This window comes from Trachemys scripta, chromosome 11 (assembly GCF_013100865.1).
Source record: "Trachemys scripta elegans isolate TJP31775 chromosome 11, CAS_Tse_1.0, whole genome shotgun sequence".
Lineage (NCBI taxonomy): Eukaryota > Metazoa > Chordata > Testudines > Emydidae > Trachemys > Trachemys scripta.
Genome location: NC_048308.1, coordinates 50,763,469 through 50,782,520, shown reverse-complemented (window position 1 = coordinate 50,782,520; position 19,052 = coordinate 50,763,469). Strand labels below are relative to the sequence as shown.

General features: G+C 42.3%; 1 protein-coding gene across 1 annotated transcript in view; it reads left to right on the top strand.

Moving 5' to 3' along the window:
• Window positions 1–19,052, top strand: part of TMEFF2 (transmembrane protein with EGF like and two follistatin like domains 2) — a 166,471-nt gene that overhangs the window by 91,424 nt on the left and 55,995 nt on the right. The gene's annotated exons all lie outside the window — the stretch shown is intronic.

Here is a 19,052-nt window from a genome sequence, read left to right as displayed (position 1 = left end):
GTTATTAACCATGATAAGCTCTATATAATGCCAACATTTTTTTGTTTGTTTGAGGGAACATAACAGATAAAATAGCCTAATTCCCTTCCTTTGAAACATCTATGAAGAGCAACATAACTGTAGGAACTGAAGTGCACGGTCTTTATCGACAGGCAGTCTTTCTTCAGGGGAATACACTTTGGGGTGCAGGAGGCAGGGAAGGATACTTAGAAGGATGTTACTAGTTAATTTGTTAAGAGGTAGTAAACCAGATTTCAAAGCAGAAGTAAAAAGACCATGCTAAGGCTGTTAAAGAGTCGTTTTGAAGTCAACAGTTCATGTGCTACAACAGAGCTCTGTTTTCCCATTCCTGCCCCCTGATTTATTTTGGATAAATAAGAAATAAGTCTTCTTTGTGTAAGCCATTTTTATTATTATATTTCTGAAATGGAAGCAGGCTATGTATTGCGAGCCTAGATTTCTTTCAAATATACTGGGATTGAATTTCAGAATTTGACATGAACCAAAGTCAATCACATTCCTTCATATCCATACACACAGATTTAGTGTGTGAAAAATAAATGCTCCAGATTAGGTGAATAACACACATCCGTTTATTATTTGATATTTTTATGTTTATCAAGTTTCAGAAACAAAATTTCTTTGATTATCTTACTTGACTGATTAGCTTTGTGGAGTCCAAAATTAGGTCAACCGTTACTAGCAAGCATTGGGAACTGTTGTTATGAGGAAATTAGCCTAGAACTTTCAGTTTGTCCTATCAATCAGAAATTGTTCCGAAACCCTGGGGTTGGTGCTTGATTGACTCCAAGTAAGAGGAAAGCAGGCTGGTAGTAGAAACTGATCATAGAGAGCCGTGGATATGAAGCTGGCTGCTTGCCTAACACTTCTAGGGTGTCAGAGTAGATCAGAGAAGAGAGCACAGGTGTGATAGCAGATGTGGCTGGGATGCTAATGATTTAAAGGGACAATTAACATTATTCTCCATTACTACAGTCTGCTTTTTTTAAGTCCCTTGTTCCTGTTTTAGCTCTGTTTTGTCAGTCATTGTCAAATGCCACTCAGCTCAACAGAGCTATGTGTTGTCACTATTTTTAAAAAATTGTTTGACTTGTAAGACATTTGATCTATTAATGGCTCAACTACTGGGATTCTGTTAGGAGGCATGTTGCCCTGTAACAGATTATTTAAACTGATAGAATGAGTGTGGCCATTTTCTGGACAATTTGGAGAAATTTGTAATAAACAGATAGCTTTCTGCACGCATATTAGTCCATTTTACATTCTACCGTTGTAAGTGTGTGTGAGATCTGGCATTCCATTAGTGAACATCTTTACTGTGTTAAGAACAAAGACTATTCAGCTTGAAGTCTTTAATGTCTTGCTTCTTTTAATCTGTGAAATCTTCTTGTCACTAAGAGGATCGTGTATTGCTGGCACTGTTCCCACTTTTAATGCACTTTGCACCAGTGGGCTTCATGAATATTTAAAGTAGGGCAGTGGCTGTGCTCTTTAGCACTAGATTGCAATCTATTGGTAAATCAGACATGTCGTGTTGCTTACTTTGGGTTTGTATTTCTAAGCTTGCTAAGGAGTAATTGACTTTGCAAGACAAGGCTACTCAGTGTAACGCCTGAGAGAGATACAAAAGAAAATGGAGAATGAAACATAAGGTTCTGAACAGAGTAAAGTATTTTCGAGATTGTCCAAAAAGCATTTGACGACACTATTAAACTCTCAGCCAGTGTATAAATAGTACATATCAAATTGAGTGCCCTTTGATATGGTAAAGTGGCTTAGTGTCAGTGTATAACCATGTCAAAGACCCAGATCCAAGTCTTAATCTCTTGCTTTATAGACCATTGAGGGAGTAGGCATTCTTCCTACACTATGCTAGTCATGGTATGGAAAGATACCAAGCAAGGTCTTAGATGTGTCCATTTAAGTGGAGTGATGTAACTAATAGAAATAAACCTTATAAATCTGCAGAATTTCCATAGCAGAAGAGATAGGGAAAGAACTGGAGTATTTTCTTAAATCAGGATTAAAAGCTAAAAACCTCTGATTTGTAAAGTGAATCAAAGTCAAAATGATGTATCAGGGTTAAGTAATATCCTTTTCTTTTGCATTTCAATATCAAAGTGTAGTGGGCTTGAGCACTGCAAAGTGCATAGATTGTGCAGAATAAGACATGGTTAAAAGATTTGCACAGATGTATAAAGTATACAACGGAAAATAAACTCCTCTCCCCCAAAACATACACACTCCTTCCTAAAGGTATTAAGCAAAGAACTCTTTATCTCATATTTCATTTCTAATCACTAATATATATTGTGTAAATTCTACTAAAGGGGAAATGAACAAAACAGCTAGCAAAAGACATGTATCAATATGTTTAAACTGCATTCTCATGCAAATAAACTGCATTATAGATGATAGATATTTGTACAAATATGATGCAGCTGTCAATAGCAACTACTCCTAAAATCAATAGCCCTCAAAAAAATCAATATTTATCTTTATTATAGTAAAGAAGGAAAATGTAAAGGAAACTAATATCTGATTTTGTCGGCTTCCCAATCCACACAGCAATTAGGTCAGTCAGCATTGGGTCCCTTCCCTCTTCAATCAGTTGCTCTCAGCCAGAGCATTTAAAAAAAAAGATGTACTACCAATTTTCGTATAAGGTACTAAAAGGTAGTTTGAAAGCCCACATACATTACAGGGGTATTGGCTGCTTCATGTTCAGCAGTGTGTGTAATAACTATGTGTGACCTACTTGTACTGGATTCAGAAGCAACCAGCTACTTTCGTATCTGCAGTACCCTGTGCATTTTATAGTACTGTGAGGTTATAATGCTTCATGTTGCTTTTTCTTGCTCCTCAGAGAGAAATTAGGTATTCGTTCACTGTCAGATATACTTGCAAAATGGTATTAAGTAAGGGAGAGTTACGCAATGTAGAAACTTCACTTCTGCAAAAGTTTGTGGTGGTCCACAAAAGGTATGTCTACACTGCAATCTCAGAGGGGATATAGTGTAGATATACTCACAGTAGCTTTAATCTAGTTAGCATGGCTAAAAATATCAATTAGGACGCAGCAGCATGGTCTTCAGCATGCACTGTACAAGTCTGTCCAGAATCCTGGGTATGTAACTTTTTGAATACTGGGAACTTGATGCCACATCTGGCAAAATTGTTTTGTTTTACATTTTATACTGGTTTAGTTCAGACCCATTATTTGCTTCTCAATTCCACTAAAATTCTCACAACCATGTAGGTGACTTTGGATCCTAAGTCTCATTGCCCCTAAGTGCTTAGGTCTCTTTTGAAAATGGGACTTAAGCTTTTAGACTTTTGAGAATTTTGCCCTTCCTATCTATTAAGTTGGTACGATCCTTTAGAGGAACGTATTTTTCCTTTTAGAAGATTGTGTTTGTTTGCACAAACTTCTGCCCTTGCAGAGTCAAAGGATTTATTTTCCTAATAACATTCTTTTAAAAAAATATAATAATGAACCTGGTTTTAACAGAAGCCAAGACTGTCTGAAATTACTTATACTTCATGTTGTTTTATTGTCAATATACTTTAGAATGTCCTGGTAAATAATTTAGTCTACCCCCAAAGAAACTGACAATACTTTCTCTATCGGGGAAGTCTCTTATGTAGACAATATTTCGTGATTTTCAATGTTCCTGAATAAATCATAAACTACATTTTGTTCTGTTTGTATCATTCACTACAGACTGTTATGGGACCCGGTATTTGATACATAAATCTCTTGTCCAAATTGTAGATTGTAACATTTGGTTCAGTGGCAAAAAATGGCATACAATTATAGCAAGAGCTCAATATGTGTTCTTGTATATAACCCAAAACAATAACATTAGATAGTAAAGCTAAAGGAGTTGTTGTGCATACTTGATTTTTCAGATGTTAGTGCCATCTCTGCTCTCAACCTCCTGGATTGAAATTCTGGTCCCACCGAAGTCAATGGGGGAGTTTTGTCATTATCTTTATTGAGGCTAGAATTCCACCACACCACTGGAAATATGGAGTAACTTCATTAAAGTCAGGGTTACACTAGTGTTAATGAGAGCAGAATTTGGCAGAGTGTAAATCCAGAGTAACTTCACTGACTGCAGTGGAATTATTTTGTGATGGTGAAATTGAGACTAGAATTTGGCTCACTGACTGCTTGGATTATTTCCAGGTAAATACCAATTTCTGAATAGCTAAAACTTGCTTATCAGCATTCAGAGGTTTTTTTGTTGTTATTGTTTCGTTTCTTGTCACGATACTCCCCTGCCCGATTCACAGTGGCTAAAATCTCCCATTGCTTTCAAATGGGGACTCAAACCCAACTGCTGCAGCCAAGATGGCTGCCCCCTATTTGGCATATGTGAGCTAAACAGGAGACAGTAAAGGAACAGAAAAATGTGTGTTTGTAGAAGATGGCAGAGAAGGAGAGTGTCGGGGGGATACTAAGTTAATGTCGAGGAGGAGAAAAAGAATGTGAGGTTCAATAGATTCTAAGGAGGAAAAAAGAAAATATGGGTGGCAGATGAATGTAAGGGACAAGTGGGGAACAGGAGACAGAGAGAACAGGGAAGGAGAATGTGAGGAGACAGGAGTCTGGGAGAGGTGGCAAGAGGGGAAGGATATTCAGAGGGACAAAAAGACAGCTCCTCCACCCCCCGGGCTAGGAGAAAGATACATGGAGTCCCCTACCCCCGTAGCCAGCAAGGAGGCCTTTTGTTTTCGTGTGTGCACTTTGTGTGTATTGAAGGTTGATATTTCCCATCCAAAGTGTGCTGGCTGAGAGAGACATTAATGATACAAGAGACAGCTGGATAGTGTCTAAGGGAGCAGTTCTACTGGCATTTAGATCTTGGTATTGGACTGCATCAAAATGGCAGCTGAGCTACGCTCATTATAATGGTGTGCACATGTGGTCAGGCATTGTGCAAGGAAATAGGCATGCTTCTCTGTGCCCTGATTCAGTTTCCATGCACAGATGAATAGGTAGTCTACGGAACAACAAGAATCCATTTCCGTTCTCCTGTTGAACTGGGCACACGGTGCACATTTTCTTACTCCTCTATTAAGGATCTGTATCAAACAATGACTGAGCTTTTTGATCCTAAGTAGCAAAATATCTACCAAATGGTTTACTGCAAACCTTTACTAACATTTGTTTAAAAATGGTTTTGGCAGTCTGTTTTGTACTCTGAATGTACCATAGGGCATTGAAAAGACCAGGCCCAACATCTGCCTTTTTGTGCAACATAAACAAAAGGATCCGTTTTGGCTTTGTAAGGGCAGAGTTCTGTGCTGATTGTACAAAGCTGAAGCTACCACTTTGTTATGTAACTCTGTGTCTAGGAGAAACTTGCCTCACAAGATTGTGAAAGTGCACAGACAGGATAATATGAGAACGCACATCAAATATTAATGAGCATTGACACATAATCTTCTGTGTACATCAGGGCATTACAGCACGAAAGAACAAGCATAGGGACCTTGGACAGTAATGCATTTTTGCACCTATTTTCCCTGTCGAATTTTTTATTTTTTAAAACAGCTCTCCCCACCTCACATGCCCTACATTTAGCCAGAGTCATGGCCCTAGCAGTAAACTGACTGGTGCCTTGATGACGGCCTATTTAGTTGCAATAAAAAGCCGATTGGCCTAATGTGCAATCAAGAAAGAAGTGACATTTATTGCTTCAGTTTTATGATGCTGTGAACTGAGCAGGATTTGGAGCATTATAGTGCCTTCAGGGGGCAGGAGATCACAAGCAATGAATCATATTTATACCTTTTCCAATTTCCTACTAGCATTTTAGCAATAAATAGATTGTGTTATTGGGTTTTATGTAAGTATGTTTAAGAAAGTAGGAATGCAACTTTGTCGTTCAGAAATACATGGGTTAGCTAAATAGAGCAGCCGAGAATAAATGTGTGTAAAAAGCTGGGAAAGCACTGTCCCGTTTTCTGTCAAACATCCCAATAGCATGCTCCATCTCCCCCATCCTGCTTTATGTTAAACTATTAACTTAAAATTACACCCTTGGTGGATGGTTGCAAGTTCGTTCACACCTCCATGAGGGAGCAGGAAGGCCACAGTTTCTTTCACAAAACTCAGCCATTTTTTTAAAAAGGGCATTAAATATAAGCATGACAAGAAATAACATGGACAACAGAATATGGTTGATGTCTACTGTTTGCAAACCACTGCTGGTGTGGAGTAACATGTTTCCCATGTGGTACTGGACAGAAGCACAGCTATTCTCCTCCCTTGCCTTCCTCCTAAATGTTAGACAATCCTGTTTCCTTCCTGGGTAAAGACTTCCTCATAGAGCAAGTGTGTTCCTGTGCATGTCAAACCATAACTAAAAGCCCATATGCAGTATTTTTGTTCCTGGTTAGATCGTATCTACCACAGACTTCACCAGTCTCTTCTTACTCGGCCATGCATCCTCTTTTAACGCTTCTGGATAGTAACTAATTGAAACTGAACACATCCTCACCAGAATCAAGAAAGTGGGTGCTATTCAAGCAGAATCACAGTGGTTACCCTGTCACCCGCACATCATCTCCAACAAACAATGCCTTACATGCACAGTAACAATGAATTCCTTTTGCCTACTCGGCTCAGCTACATTTGTACTTTAACTTGATCCATTCTTTGGTCCTGAAGAAGTGTGGTTTCCTTATCATCTGTTAAGCTTGGCCTGATGAACTTCTCCATGAGACTGTAAATCTCATTCATTCATCAATCTTTTCTACCCCCTTATTGCTGTCTTTCTGGATCCAACCAAGTCTCCTGATGCCAACCAGCTAACGCCTGCTTGTTGCGTGACAATAAAGAGAAAAGAGACAGCATGTTTCATTCACTGCCCATTGCTGAATAATAATACTGAGCTTTGTTTAGGGCTTTTCACCCATAGATCTTAAAGCACTTTACAAAAGAGGGTATCATTATCCCCATCTTACAGAGGTGAAGAGACTTGCTCAAGGTCACACAACAGATCAGTGATGGACGTTAGACCCCAGGTCTCCTGACTCCCAGTCTGAGGGCCTATTGACTGCACCATGTTCTGACTTTTAGCAACATCCTTCCTAGATCTCTTCCAGACAGTAGTCCCATGCTGGCCGCTATAGAGAGTGAAATGTAATTACTGCAGATACAGAAATACTACAGGGTATGTGCAAGGCCTCCAGGAATGTAAAGATAATCCTGTGAAAATTTCATTAAACAGCTAGACTGGATTTTAGACTGATCCTGAGTCAGATCAGGAACACTTCATTTTACCTCCCGCTACATAGCAGGGGTTGGGGGTCAGCCACCTTTTAGCATAGCTTCCCTCACTTCCTTGGATCCCACAGATGGCTCTCTTCAGAGTCGGGATTTGCTCAGGGAATGAGGGGTGGGAACTCGGGTTGGAAATTGGAAGCAGATGGCCTGGAGTTGATTGGGGTGGGGCACATCATTCCCCTTGCACCTCACTCCCCACTGCACTCCGGGGAGATTATCAGGAAAAAGCAAGAAACAAGGTGGGTGAGGTAATATCTTATCGTTTAAGCTTACACAGAGCTCTTCTTCAGGTCTCTGCATAAGCTCAAAAGCTTGTCTCTTTCACCAACATCCAATATCCAGTAAAAGATATTACCTTACCACTTTGTCTCTCTAATATCCTGGGACCAACACAGCTACAACAACACTGCATAGGAAAAAGAAATAGAGCAGAGCTGTTCTGCAGTGGTCCTGAATCCCCCTTCGAGGGGTGTGCCCAGGGCAGCCAGAAAGGGAGGGCAGACTGGGACCCAGAGCCAGTGCACATGGCATCTTGCAGATCCCCTTGGAGGAAGACATTTAGAGGACATGCCCCACTGATTAATTTATGGGGCACTCCCATACTTATGGAGCAACTGGGGATGAATGCTACAAAAAGATTCTTGCAGAGATTTCCTTCCACTTAACCCCTTCCCACAGGTTTTATGGGAGGGGGCAAACTGCCCTCCCTGCAGATCTTTCAGACCTCAATTCCCATGGAGGGCCCTAATGCTCTTCTCCTAGATGGAAAGGCAAAGTGATTACATGAAAGAACAAAATAAAACTTTACCTTTGACTCCCACCTTTTCGGTACTACAGCACTCTGTGAGCAAACCTAACCTTTGAAAGCCTGCGGCCATTTGCAGGCCTACATGACAAGGCACTTCATACAATTAGGTATCTTTTTCTTGATTCTATTCTGTGTTGCAAGTTAATATGAAACATGGTGACTAATTGCAATGGTTCGCGTTACTTAATTGGATTCAAAATACAATGAGCGAACATCCTAGCAGTCCAAGGCGCACACAGCAATAAAAGATCCATGCGATAAATGTTTACGCAGAGAGACTGTTGCTGGTGCTTTGGTTTAACACAGACTGCAGCAATGTGAAGGACACATGAAGTGTAGGCAAAACGTACAAATGCATTTTTTATTCTCTGTGCTTCGTACTACGTACCGGCTCATACTTGAATTTAGGATGTGCATGTAATTTGACTGTTCTTATTCCTACCAAATTAGTATACAGATTTATTTATTTTTGCCATTCCTTTTCAAAAACCTATCGTGAGCTATGTAGTTATCTGGTTTCTTTATGTGCACTGTATGTCCCCACTTCAGCACAGGCTGTTTACAGACTTTGTCAGTTCACTTTAAAGTGGAACAATATTTTAAAAAATAAAATGAGACATTTATTGTGCCCTTAAGGTGTTAACATACAATCCAGTATACCATTAAGGGCACCAGAGACATGTGCAAGCTAGATGAAGGTTGTATTATAATTGGTACTTTGAATTGTAAGAGGGAAGCAAAGGCGAAGATTTAATGCAAGGGGTTTTTTTGGTTGGTTTATTTTGTTTGAAAACGTGATAAAGAACATTACAAAACAAATGAAAAGAGAATTAGGGATCAGTTTTCAGTGTCTTTCATAGTGGATTACCTATGTAGTTCTAGCTGTCCGCACTAGAGCCATAAGTATGTGGGGGCCATACCTCAGCTGGTATAAATCAGTGTAGCTCCATTAATGAAGCTAGCTTGTGATTCAAATGTAATTACTCACACGAGTATAGTTTGCGTGTGTGTGTAAAATCAGGCGACAGACACTTTCTAAATAACCTATGCAAGGCTGCCATAATTAATTAATTTTTTAAAATCCATACATTTTTCTTTAATGTTGCCAGTGACTTCCTGCTATTAAAAAGCAGAAGCATGGCAGCTGTACAATTATTATTCCAGCTCCTGGCGCTATACTACAGCCGTGCTTCTCTATTACATTGCATTTGGTATGCAAGGCAGGGCAGCAATAAATATATTCACCATTTCAGTGCATTTTAGTTTGACATATGTCCAGTAAACAGCATTTTGGTCTATCGCGGTCAAAAAAATCACTTGATTATTCAGTGCTTCTTTCTGTTATGATGCTTTGGGGTCCTTCAAATCATTTTCATTATGTACTATATAATAATAACAATCTCTGTGCAGTGTCCTGAAAATTCCTTCCATGGTGTGTGTGATTTCTAATTGTTTGAATAACAGCATGCAATTGAAATGCCATGCAGAAATGTAGCTGCACCCTTAGGGAATCAAGCTTTTCTCCTTTTAGTCTTAGTGAAGACAAACATTTGAACAGTGGAAACAGGTAAAACATCATGGGAAGCCACTGCAAAAATCAGATGTTCTAAACTGCTTACCACCAGCACAGGCCTCTAAATGACAAAAAGAAAATAAATAAATAAAAAGGCATTTGAAATGAGTCATTTTGTTGTTTTTACTCATGATCTTGCAGAAAAGGAGAAAGCTCTACAGACCCTGGAAACACATTTAAAATGCTATTTTTATGCTGGCATTATAAAATATATATTTTATGTTATTTTGCAATCCAGGTAATGTTTTTCATAAGCCTGGAAAATAAAGCAAAGTTTGCTCTGTTGTATATGGCGCATCTATCTCTTTTAAGTCTCTCAGTTACATAGCTTTAAAAGATACAGTGGCATTTCAATCTGTTTCTTAGCATAGGCAAATCTTGGCGTATTGCTTGAAAATAGTGCAAAAAAAATTGTAAAGTCACCTTAGTAGGTAAGCTGGCAGACAATATTGTCTAGAGTCTGGAACAACATTTATGAGTCAGACTCTTGGGGTGTATTCCTGACTCTGAAGTGGTTTAGTTCAAGACCATAGGCAAGTCGCCAAAGCCCTATATTGACTTCTGTGGGCTTTGGATGAAACCACAAATGTCTGTGTCCCACAGTTTACCTCTCTCTAAAATGGGTATAATAAGTAAGAATACAGACCTCTCAGGGACATATTGAGGCTTAGTTAATTAACTGTTTATTAAGTGCTCTGAGGTCTGTAGATGAAAGCTGTATAAATACTGAGCCTGCTCAATAATGGAGAACACCAATTCTTAGGGTGCCAGTAGCATGCCAGGTGTACTATGACTCGGAGGCAAGTACTGTTGGTGCTTCAGCAGCTAGGCCTTGAGGGTGCTAGTCCTGGTGGGGCCTAATAACCACTCAGACATGAAGCTAAGTCAAACTTTTTACTAGGGCTGGCAGGAAAAGGGAAGGGTTTGCAAATGCCCTAGGTGCAGAGGCTTAAACAGCTACAGTTCAAAGTGAACAATAGCGGTTCTTGTTTGGTAGGGTTACCATATGTCTGGATTTTCCGGACATGTCCGGCTTTTTGGTCATCAAATCTGGGGGGAAATTCCAAAAAGCTGGACATGTCCGGGAAAATAGGGAGGGGTCGTGGGGCTTGGATCCGCGCTGGGGCCAGCGCCGCTTGGCCGGGGCCAGGGCCGGTGCTGGGGCCGGGGCCGGACGGGCCGGTGCCCCGGGGCCCGATCCGAGCTGGAGTCGCTGCGGCCGGAGCCGCTCATCTGGGGCTGGTGCCCGTGCCCCAGGGCCCGAGCCGAGTTGGAGCTGCTGGGGCTGGCGCGCTCCGCCAGAACCGGGGCCAGCGCCCCTGGGGCCCGAACCAAGCCGGGCCAGAGCCGCCAGAGCCAGAGCCGCTTGGCCGGGGCCGGTGTCCCGGGGCCCAAGCCAAGCTGGAACCGCCGGGGCGGGGCGGGCCGGGCCAAGGCTGGCGCGCTTTGCCAGAACCGGGGCCGGTGCCCTGGGGCCCGAGCCATGCTGGAACCGCTGGGGCTGCCGGGCCGGGGCTGGCGCCCCAGGGCCCGAGCCAGGCCTGAGCCGCTCGGCCTGGGGGCCAGACTGGGCCGCGCCTTCTCGCACCCTCCGCCCCAGCTTACCTGCTGCTTGCCTCTCTGTTTCAGGCTTCCCGCGAACATTTGATTCGCGGGAAGCAGGGGAGGGGGAGGAGCAGGCGGGCGGAGCGTTCAGGGGAGGGAGCGGAGTTGGGCGGGGGCTTTGGGAAAGGGGCGGAGTTGGGGTGGGGCCGGGCGGAGTTGGGGCAGAGGCAGGGCCCCTTGGAGTGGCCTCTTTTTCTTAGTTTAAAAAATGGTAACCCTATTGTTTGGGTCCCTGAGGGCAGCCCAACTGAGAGTCAGGGCTATTCAGGCCTAATGCCAGCTGAGTCTCTATTCAAGCAAATAGGAGCTTGTGGGTTTCCAAGCCAGACTCAGCTAGTGTGTCTTAATCGGGCTCCTCTTCGACTGGCTCACTGCGCCGCTGCTGTGGTTTCCCCATAAGCCCACACAGTTTTGCACCAGGCTGTAACAGTCATAGCCTGTTTCACATTCAGTTCTGCATATGGTTCCTGGGGAATCTTTTCTGCACCTCCTGGCTGTCCATGTGACCCCTGCACCCAGATTCTCTGCAGCTCCTGGCTTGCCATGTAGCTGCTGCTTCCTCAACAGAGTCTAGCCACTTCCTGGTTCAGACCTTTCCCCTTATTGCCCAGCAGGAAGGGAATATATAGTGGGGAGGGCACTGATGGGAGTCGTTCCCTGCTTAGTGAATCCATCACAACTGCTGGATAAGTGCTGTTCTTGGTTCAAATCCTGAAGCGGGTGTACATGCAAACCCCAATAAGCAATATAAATCAGCTGCAGACAAGACCAGCCCATCTTGAGGATGGCTGCTATTGGGTAGATTAGAAATGGGTAGAGTAGGGCACCTATACCTGTTCCATTGTCAGGAGGTGTAGAGCTGCTTGTGTAATTGAGCATCCCTACCTGTATCCTGGCACGGACACGTGCTACTATAAAATGAGCAACTCACTTGCAATGTATAATGTTCACCAGGGCTATAGTAAGCATGCATCATTCTGATTTACTGCAGAATACACAGACTCTTTTGGGCTAGGAAACAGATGTTAGTTTTAATAGCGCTTGTATTTCAATGTTCCTGCCAGTAGAATTAACGAAGACACCCCATGTACTAAAAAGAAAAGCATTGCGGGAATCAGAATGAAATAGAAGGCATTTTGCATTAATGACTGGCATCTTTATGCCAGAAAATACTGCCATGGTAGTTTTAGATGTAAATTATATGCCACATTCAGAGGGCTCTCTTTTGTATGGAAATGCCAGCGTTCAAATCAGAAAACTGAGTTTCTGGCCAATGTGTTTTAGTTAACGCAGTGTAAAATAAATTTTGCCCACTAGGGGAAAAATTGAGGCTTTGCTGTTTTATGAAAAAAAAAATCAATTTATAATTGTTTTTTGCAATGTTTCCTGCAAAATTGAAGAAAAGTTTTGCCTGTGAAGACTTAGGGGAGTAAAAAGTGTTATCTGCATGAAATATCTTTTTGCCTGGAGAAAACACATGAAAATTTTAGATTTATTCCAAGATGAAATTTTCGCTGTAAAATAATGTGTTCCTAGATAGCGATGGCAAGAGTTTACCTTTGCCTAAATTAGCACATGCAATCAAATATAACTTTTTCTGGCAAAAATAACAACACATTTATATTTACATATCTCTAGTTCCTGCATCCTTGCCTGTTCATTTATATGCCTTGATTCTTGATTGACAACAATTTCTCTTTGTGGCAGATTTATTGCATAATCAGCTAGGCACAGGGCATTAGTCATTTTAATTAAGTACCATTTGCAGGTATCTGAAATAGAATTTTCTGACACTTTGATTCCAGATGCAAATGATCAGTGTAGTCTAAATATGAATTTTTAATAAATAGAGGTAGTATCAACATGCTCTCAGATTTCTAAACTAAAGAAGGGCTATCTAAAGTGTGTTGAATAGTGAACTGTTGTCACTGCACGCTCATGCTGAATAAAATACTCCAGAACTGACTCTATTTTAACAGTACTTTCCTCCTTTTCTTGCATCCTCCTCATAAAAGCCACATAAAGAGCCTTCTTTTTGCTACACAGATAAATTGTCATTATTCCTCAATAATATGTTGTTGAAAGCAGAGTCCAAACATTTGCCTGCAGAGTGCAGTTCCTTACAAAGGTGTAATAGCATAATCATAAGAGGGACACATGGTGTAATATAAATCACTCTACTGCTATAGTCCCATACACTAAAGGGAGAAATAAAAATAGAGAAATCTCCTGTTCCTTCTGGACAAACAACTGCCCTCTCTTTATTCATACCCCTTCTTAAATTACACTTCCACCACAGTTCCTTTCAGCGACAGTCCTCCATGGCCATTGATCCTTTCCATTGCAGCCTTCTCCCTGTTCGCTATACAGGCAAGGACTTTCTCAGTGCCCAATAAATAATACCGTTTAATGAGGAGGGCTGTATCTACAAAAGTTTGAAAGGGGAAGTCAGGGACCATCACACTTGTCAATGCACTAGCCTTTCATTTCTTGGTGGGGTGTCAAATTTCACAGGTAGAAAATTAGTTTGGCAGTTGGCATCCTAAATTCATCCATATCCAATAGTGGCAATTTGATATGATGGTTAGTGCTAACCTCAGAGAAATTCAGGAAAGGAGCTTTCAGCTCAAAAGCAAGCTGTGTAGGTATAACTGCATAGGGAAGCTTGCATCCAGCTTACCAGCATCATGCCTGCCTCAAGCTCGTACTAGTCTCCCACATGCAATCCAATGATCTTCTCCACTACATTACCCAACATCACTTGCAAAATGGATTTCATCCTAAATTAGCTTTTGGCTGACTTTATGTCCTCACAATGTGGTGATTGCAACATCAAAACTCTGGGCTGCTTAAGGGACTTAGTCCAGAATCACGCTGACTGGTCAGAAATCCTTTCAGCTTGGCAGTCGGTTAGTTTTTTTGCTTTAGCAATCACCCAATTATAACATCCAACTAAAGTAAAATAATGAAATGAAATGCTGGGTGTCAAGCTGCAGCTAGATATAATCATAGGAAGGGAAATAAAATAAGCCTATCAAAAGGTAGAATTCATCAGAAAACATGGCACTGACCCCGAAGATTAGACCGGGACACAGTAAGCAGTGTTTAAAAATAGTTTACAATGTCAGCTATTTTGCAATCTTCTGAAGTATGAGACCATCACTTGAAAAGTGTTGTGGATCCATAGACTGAGTTGAGGATTTCTTATTTCTTCACAAAGCCCATAGAATATCAGCTACCATCTTGGAATTGCACCTTTCCCACAGCTGCTTTTAAAGCTTTTCTTACCACAGCAGGCATATTTAAACATTGCACATGTATTTGATGTGTGCTCTTGGGTAGAGTTTCACCCTGTGAGCCCTGGGAGATCTCATTGACCTTCTCATGGCTTCTTGAGCCTGAGGAATGCACAGTCAGCCTTTATATTACCACACTTTTCTCAACGCTATACTTAGTAGTACAGAAATGAAATAGATTTATTGATATAGCTATAATTGGAAGTCATAGCCATGATGATAAAATGGTCAAATGATCAAATTACTTAAAATCAGAGACATCCTGAAGTACCTTGGGGACTGGGAAACTGCTGTATTGGCATGGTCTGCGGTGAGACACACAGCCATTCAGTGACTTCCTTACACAGCAGTAAGCATCCCTCTCAGCCTCAAACAGAGGAAGTGGAGGGAAACCTTGAGAATCCTGCCAAAAGGTCTTGAGACAGATACAGCCACCACCGAAATGGATTGGACCAATTTGATTTTCACTTGGGAGAGAGAAACAAAAGTTGGCCAGTTTGGAGTCTGAAAAAATCAAGTGTTACAGATCAAGTGTGAGAGAAGAAAAGCATTTGGATAGGATGTGAAATATGGGCACAGTAGGACTAATGAAAGTGGAAAAGTGCCATGACCCAGGACTTTATATGTACAGGACCTGGGCCCTCACACAAAGCTTCAAGTCCTGAAGTTCATACTTAGATCTTTCTCAGACAAAATTCACATTGACTTCATTAGGAGTTTTGTTCAACCAAGTCTTCAGGATTGTCTCAATACTTTTTAATAGAGCCGGGTCCTGTTTAGCATGTATGTTGTATCAGGAAGCTAAAGCATCTTCATCTATGGCCCCAGCACCCATTCCTTAATCTGTTCCTGAATATGCAAAGTGCCATTAATAGTTTTGTTTTTTATATTACTGAGCCACATTATATATAATGATGCATGATGCACTGTGAGTGGATGCATATATATAGATTAGATAAGATATCTGTACTAGAACAAAGGTCCCTTTCCTCTATATTTCAGAATTCTCTTAAAGTATTCTTGACTTTTTGGGCTTGGTCCGAGTGAAATAGTTGGGAATCTACCTGTTTCTCTGGTTTATAATGTGTAGTTGAATGTTACCATTTACATAGTAAAAGGAATACCATAAATTAAAGAGGACCTGCAGTTGATTTCAATAGGAGTTAGGTATCAGAGGGGTAGCCGTGTTAGTCGGGATCTGTAAAAAGCAACAAAGTGTCCTGTGGCACCTTATAGACTAACAGAAGTATTGGAGCATAAGCTTTTGTGGGTGAATACCCACTTCGTTAGATGCCACGTTTTCACCCACGAAAGCTTATGCTCCAATACTTCTGTTTGTCTATAAGGTGCCATGGGACACTTTTTAATAGGAGTTAGATATCTAGGTGCTTTTAAAATCTCACTAGGCACCTATCTATATCTTTGGGTCCCTAAATGCCTTCAAAAATCTGGCCTCTACATCACTAGGCCATTTATAAAAATGGAACATAGGCTCCTAAGCCACCAGGGCATTTTTGGAAATTTTATATGTAGTCAGATAGTCCTTTCCTGTAGCATATTCCTTTTTTTCATCGCTTTCTCATGAACTTTATTTTCTCTGGACTTGAAGTCCAAAGGTATATAAACCTACACTCCATTTTTAGAGGAAAATTTGGAGAATTTAAGCTCTTTCTGAATTGTTATTACCACGGGGAACATATGGTTCATTGTGTACCATCTGAAATGCAAATAGAGGAGCTGTGTGGAAAAAATCCAGATTACTTCAGCAGTAAATAGTTCCTATAATGAGTTAGAATTTATTAAAATGAGCAAGACCTTCCTAAGATTTTTTTTTTTTTACTGGGGAAGTAAATATTTTAGTGGAGTAAAATGTTCCTATTATATGATAAGAAAGTTCTTATGAAATTGACCAATTTTTTCATTTCATTTTCATTTCACTTGTCATGTCCATTAGTGCTGTTCAGATTAGGATTACAAAACAGAATTTCTGTTTATTGGCATGGTTTAACTCCTGATTTACACTAGTGTCTGAGGGAAATCAGGACCTGTATATATGTAACTTAATGCAATATTTTTTCAAGCTATTTTATGTATAATATTTCATCAAGAAAAGTAAAATGTAAATAGTGAGCTTTAGATTAATTGTGGTGTTCGCTTAACAGCAAATTCTATAGTTAAGGATACAAAATCATTTCATTTATAACCCTCTGTTTTCACCCTTTCCCTGCTTCGGGGCTGAAGATTTGCACATGTTGTGAACATTTTAGGAAAATTTCACGAGAACCAATTTTGCCCTTTTTTGAGTAATGGGAGTCTGAAAAGAAAATCTCTATTGAAACCACTGTCTCAGGCACAAACCAAGGAGAGTAACGAGGAGCAACTTAGTCACTGCTCTATTACCTCAACTTCAGTTTGTGCAACAGATCACATGTAGTATGTACTCCTTGGAAACTGCACATTCCCTGGGTGCATTCTACTGATTGCTGAAGTTCTAACCACTCACTCTCTCTGGCCATGTCTATATTACCATGTATGTTGTCAAAACTTATGTCACTCAGGAATGTGAAGAAACACACCCCTGAGTGACACAAGTTTCCCACACATAAGTGTTAGTGTGCACAATACTATGTCGGCGGGAGATGCTCTCCTGCCGACAGAGCTGCCCAGAGGATTCAGAGGGCCTGGGATCTTCGGTGGCGGTGGGCTCCCGCTGCCAAATTGCCGCCGAAGACCCGGCGCTTCGGCAGCGGGTCTCGGGGCGGAAGGACCCCCCGCTGCTGAATTGCCGCCGAAGATCTGGAGTGGAAGACGCTCCGGGGGCCCGAGCCCCACGAGAGTTTTCTGGAGCCCCTGGAGCAAGTGAAGGACCCCGCTCCAGGGGCCCCGAAAAACTCTCGTGGGGGCCCTTGCGGGGCCTGGGGCAAATTGCCCCACTTGCCCCCCCCCGGGCGGCCCTGCCTGCTGACATAGCTACTGCCACACATTGGGGGTGGTTAATTATGTCATCAAGCGCGAGCTCTCCTATCGGCATAGAGCAGCTACACGAGCGATCTTACAGCGGCACAGCGGCATCAGTACAGCTGTGCTGCTGCAAGGTCTCTACTGTAGACAAAGCCTCTGTCTGTGTCCAAGCTTTTCCACCAACGCTGTCACATTGGGCACCCACACGTTTACTCTCAATCGTCTGGCAAGTGATCCCCATCTCCGTTTTGAGCGTGAGGTGGATTGACTTGGAATGGGGTGTAAAAGTTAATGAATAAGAGTGCCAGTAAATTGTGGCAGCATTGTCATGACCTTAACTTTGCAAGATGAGAACTGTGAGGTCGGCATTATGGGATTTAGGCACTGCTGGTAGGCAGGAGATAAAGAATCAGCAGCATCGCTCTGCATCAGAGGCAGGAGGATCAAAAGAGCAGGAAGAGTTTAGAGGACAGTATATGCACAATCGCATACTCAGAAGAGCTACAGCAGCTGCAGGGTTAGACCATTGGCATAGTCCGCAAGCAGAATCCCACTGTTGTTTCTGTCGACATTACTGAAGCTGATCTGTGTATTGTGCGCAGTCACAGGGCTATCAGCATGCCTTTGCTGCTGCTGACAGGCATCACGCCATCAGTGATGATCATGAGACAGGAGAAGCAAAGGAAACAAACAGCAGTCCTGTGCTTGTGGTGCGGCTGCTCTGTCTTCTGAACAGTGGAGGTGCTTGCCCTGGAGCAGAATACTGGAGACAAGTGGGCCTCCTCCTGACTGCCGTGGCTGAGTGGTGACTCCGCTGATTCCTTCTGATCCCCCTCCATATTAATATCTCAGAGGTTCCATGTCCATATGTTTGTCTGGATGCAGAGTTGACATGTCAGATGAATCCCTCCTTTCAAATTCAGCAGTTGCACTCTGTGGACAAACTGCCCCCGGTCTCTGTCTCTCTCTCTCACAATTGCTTCCTTGAGTGCCTGTTCTTACTGTTCAAGTCTGGTTAATTAGACCTAATTTGGCGGCCGCAGCTCTCTAAGATCCACATACTGAACTGCTTGAGTTGGAAGATGACCAATGTTGGGGAAACCTGGCTGCAGCTCTGAGGTGGCCCCCATGTGTCTGGCTACAGACCCTTAATTAAGATACCTTATTTGGAGAACTGCCCATTTTATTTCCGAATGTGCAACCACCAGGGGTGAAAGTAACTTCAGGGACTTACCTGTACATGGGGCGGCCAGGGTCCTGGGCAAGGTGTGGGGGGCAGCTCTGGGGCCCTGGAACGGGCGGGGCCTTGGGCAGAAGGGGCGGGGCTTGGGCCAGACTTCCCCAGCCAGCCCTTCAGTGCTGCCCAGCCCGCGCCCCGGGCCCTTTAAATCGCCGCCGGAGCCCCAGGGCAGCAGCGGCCTGGAGCCTTTTAAATCGCCGGGCCCCAGGGCAGCTGCCCCTTTTGCCCCCTACCCCACATCAGTGGCC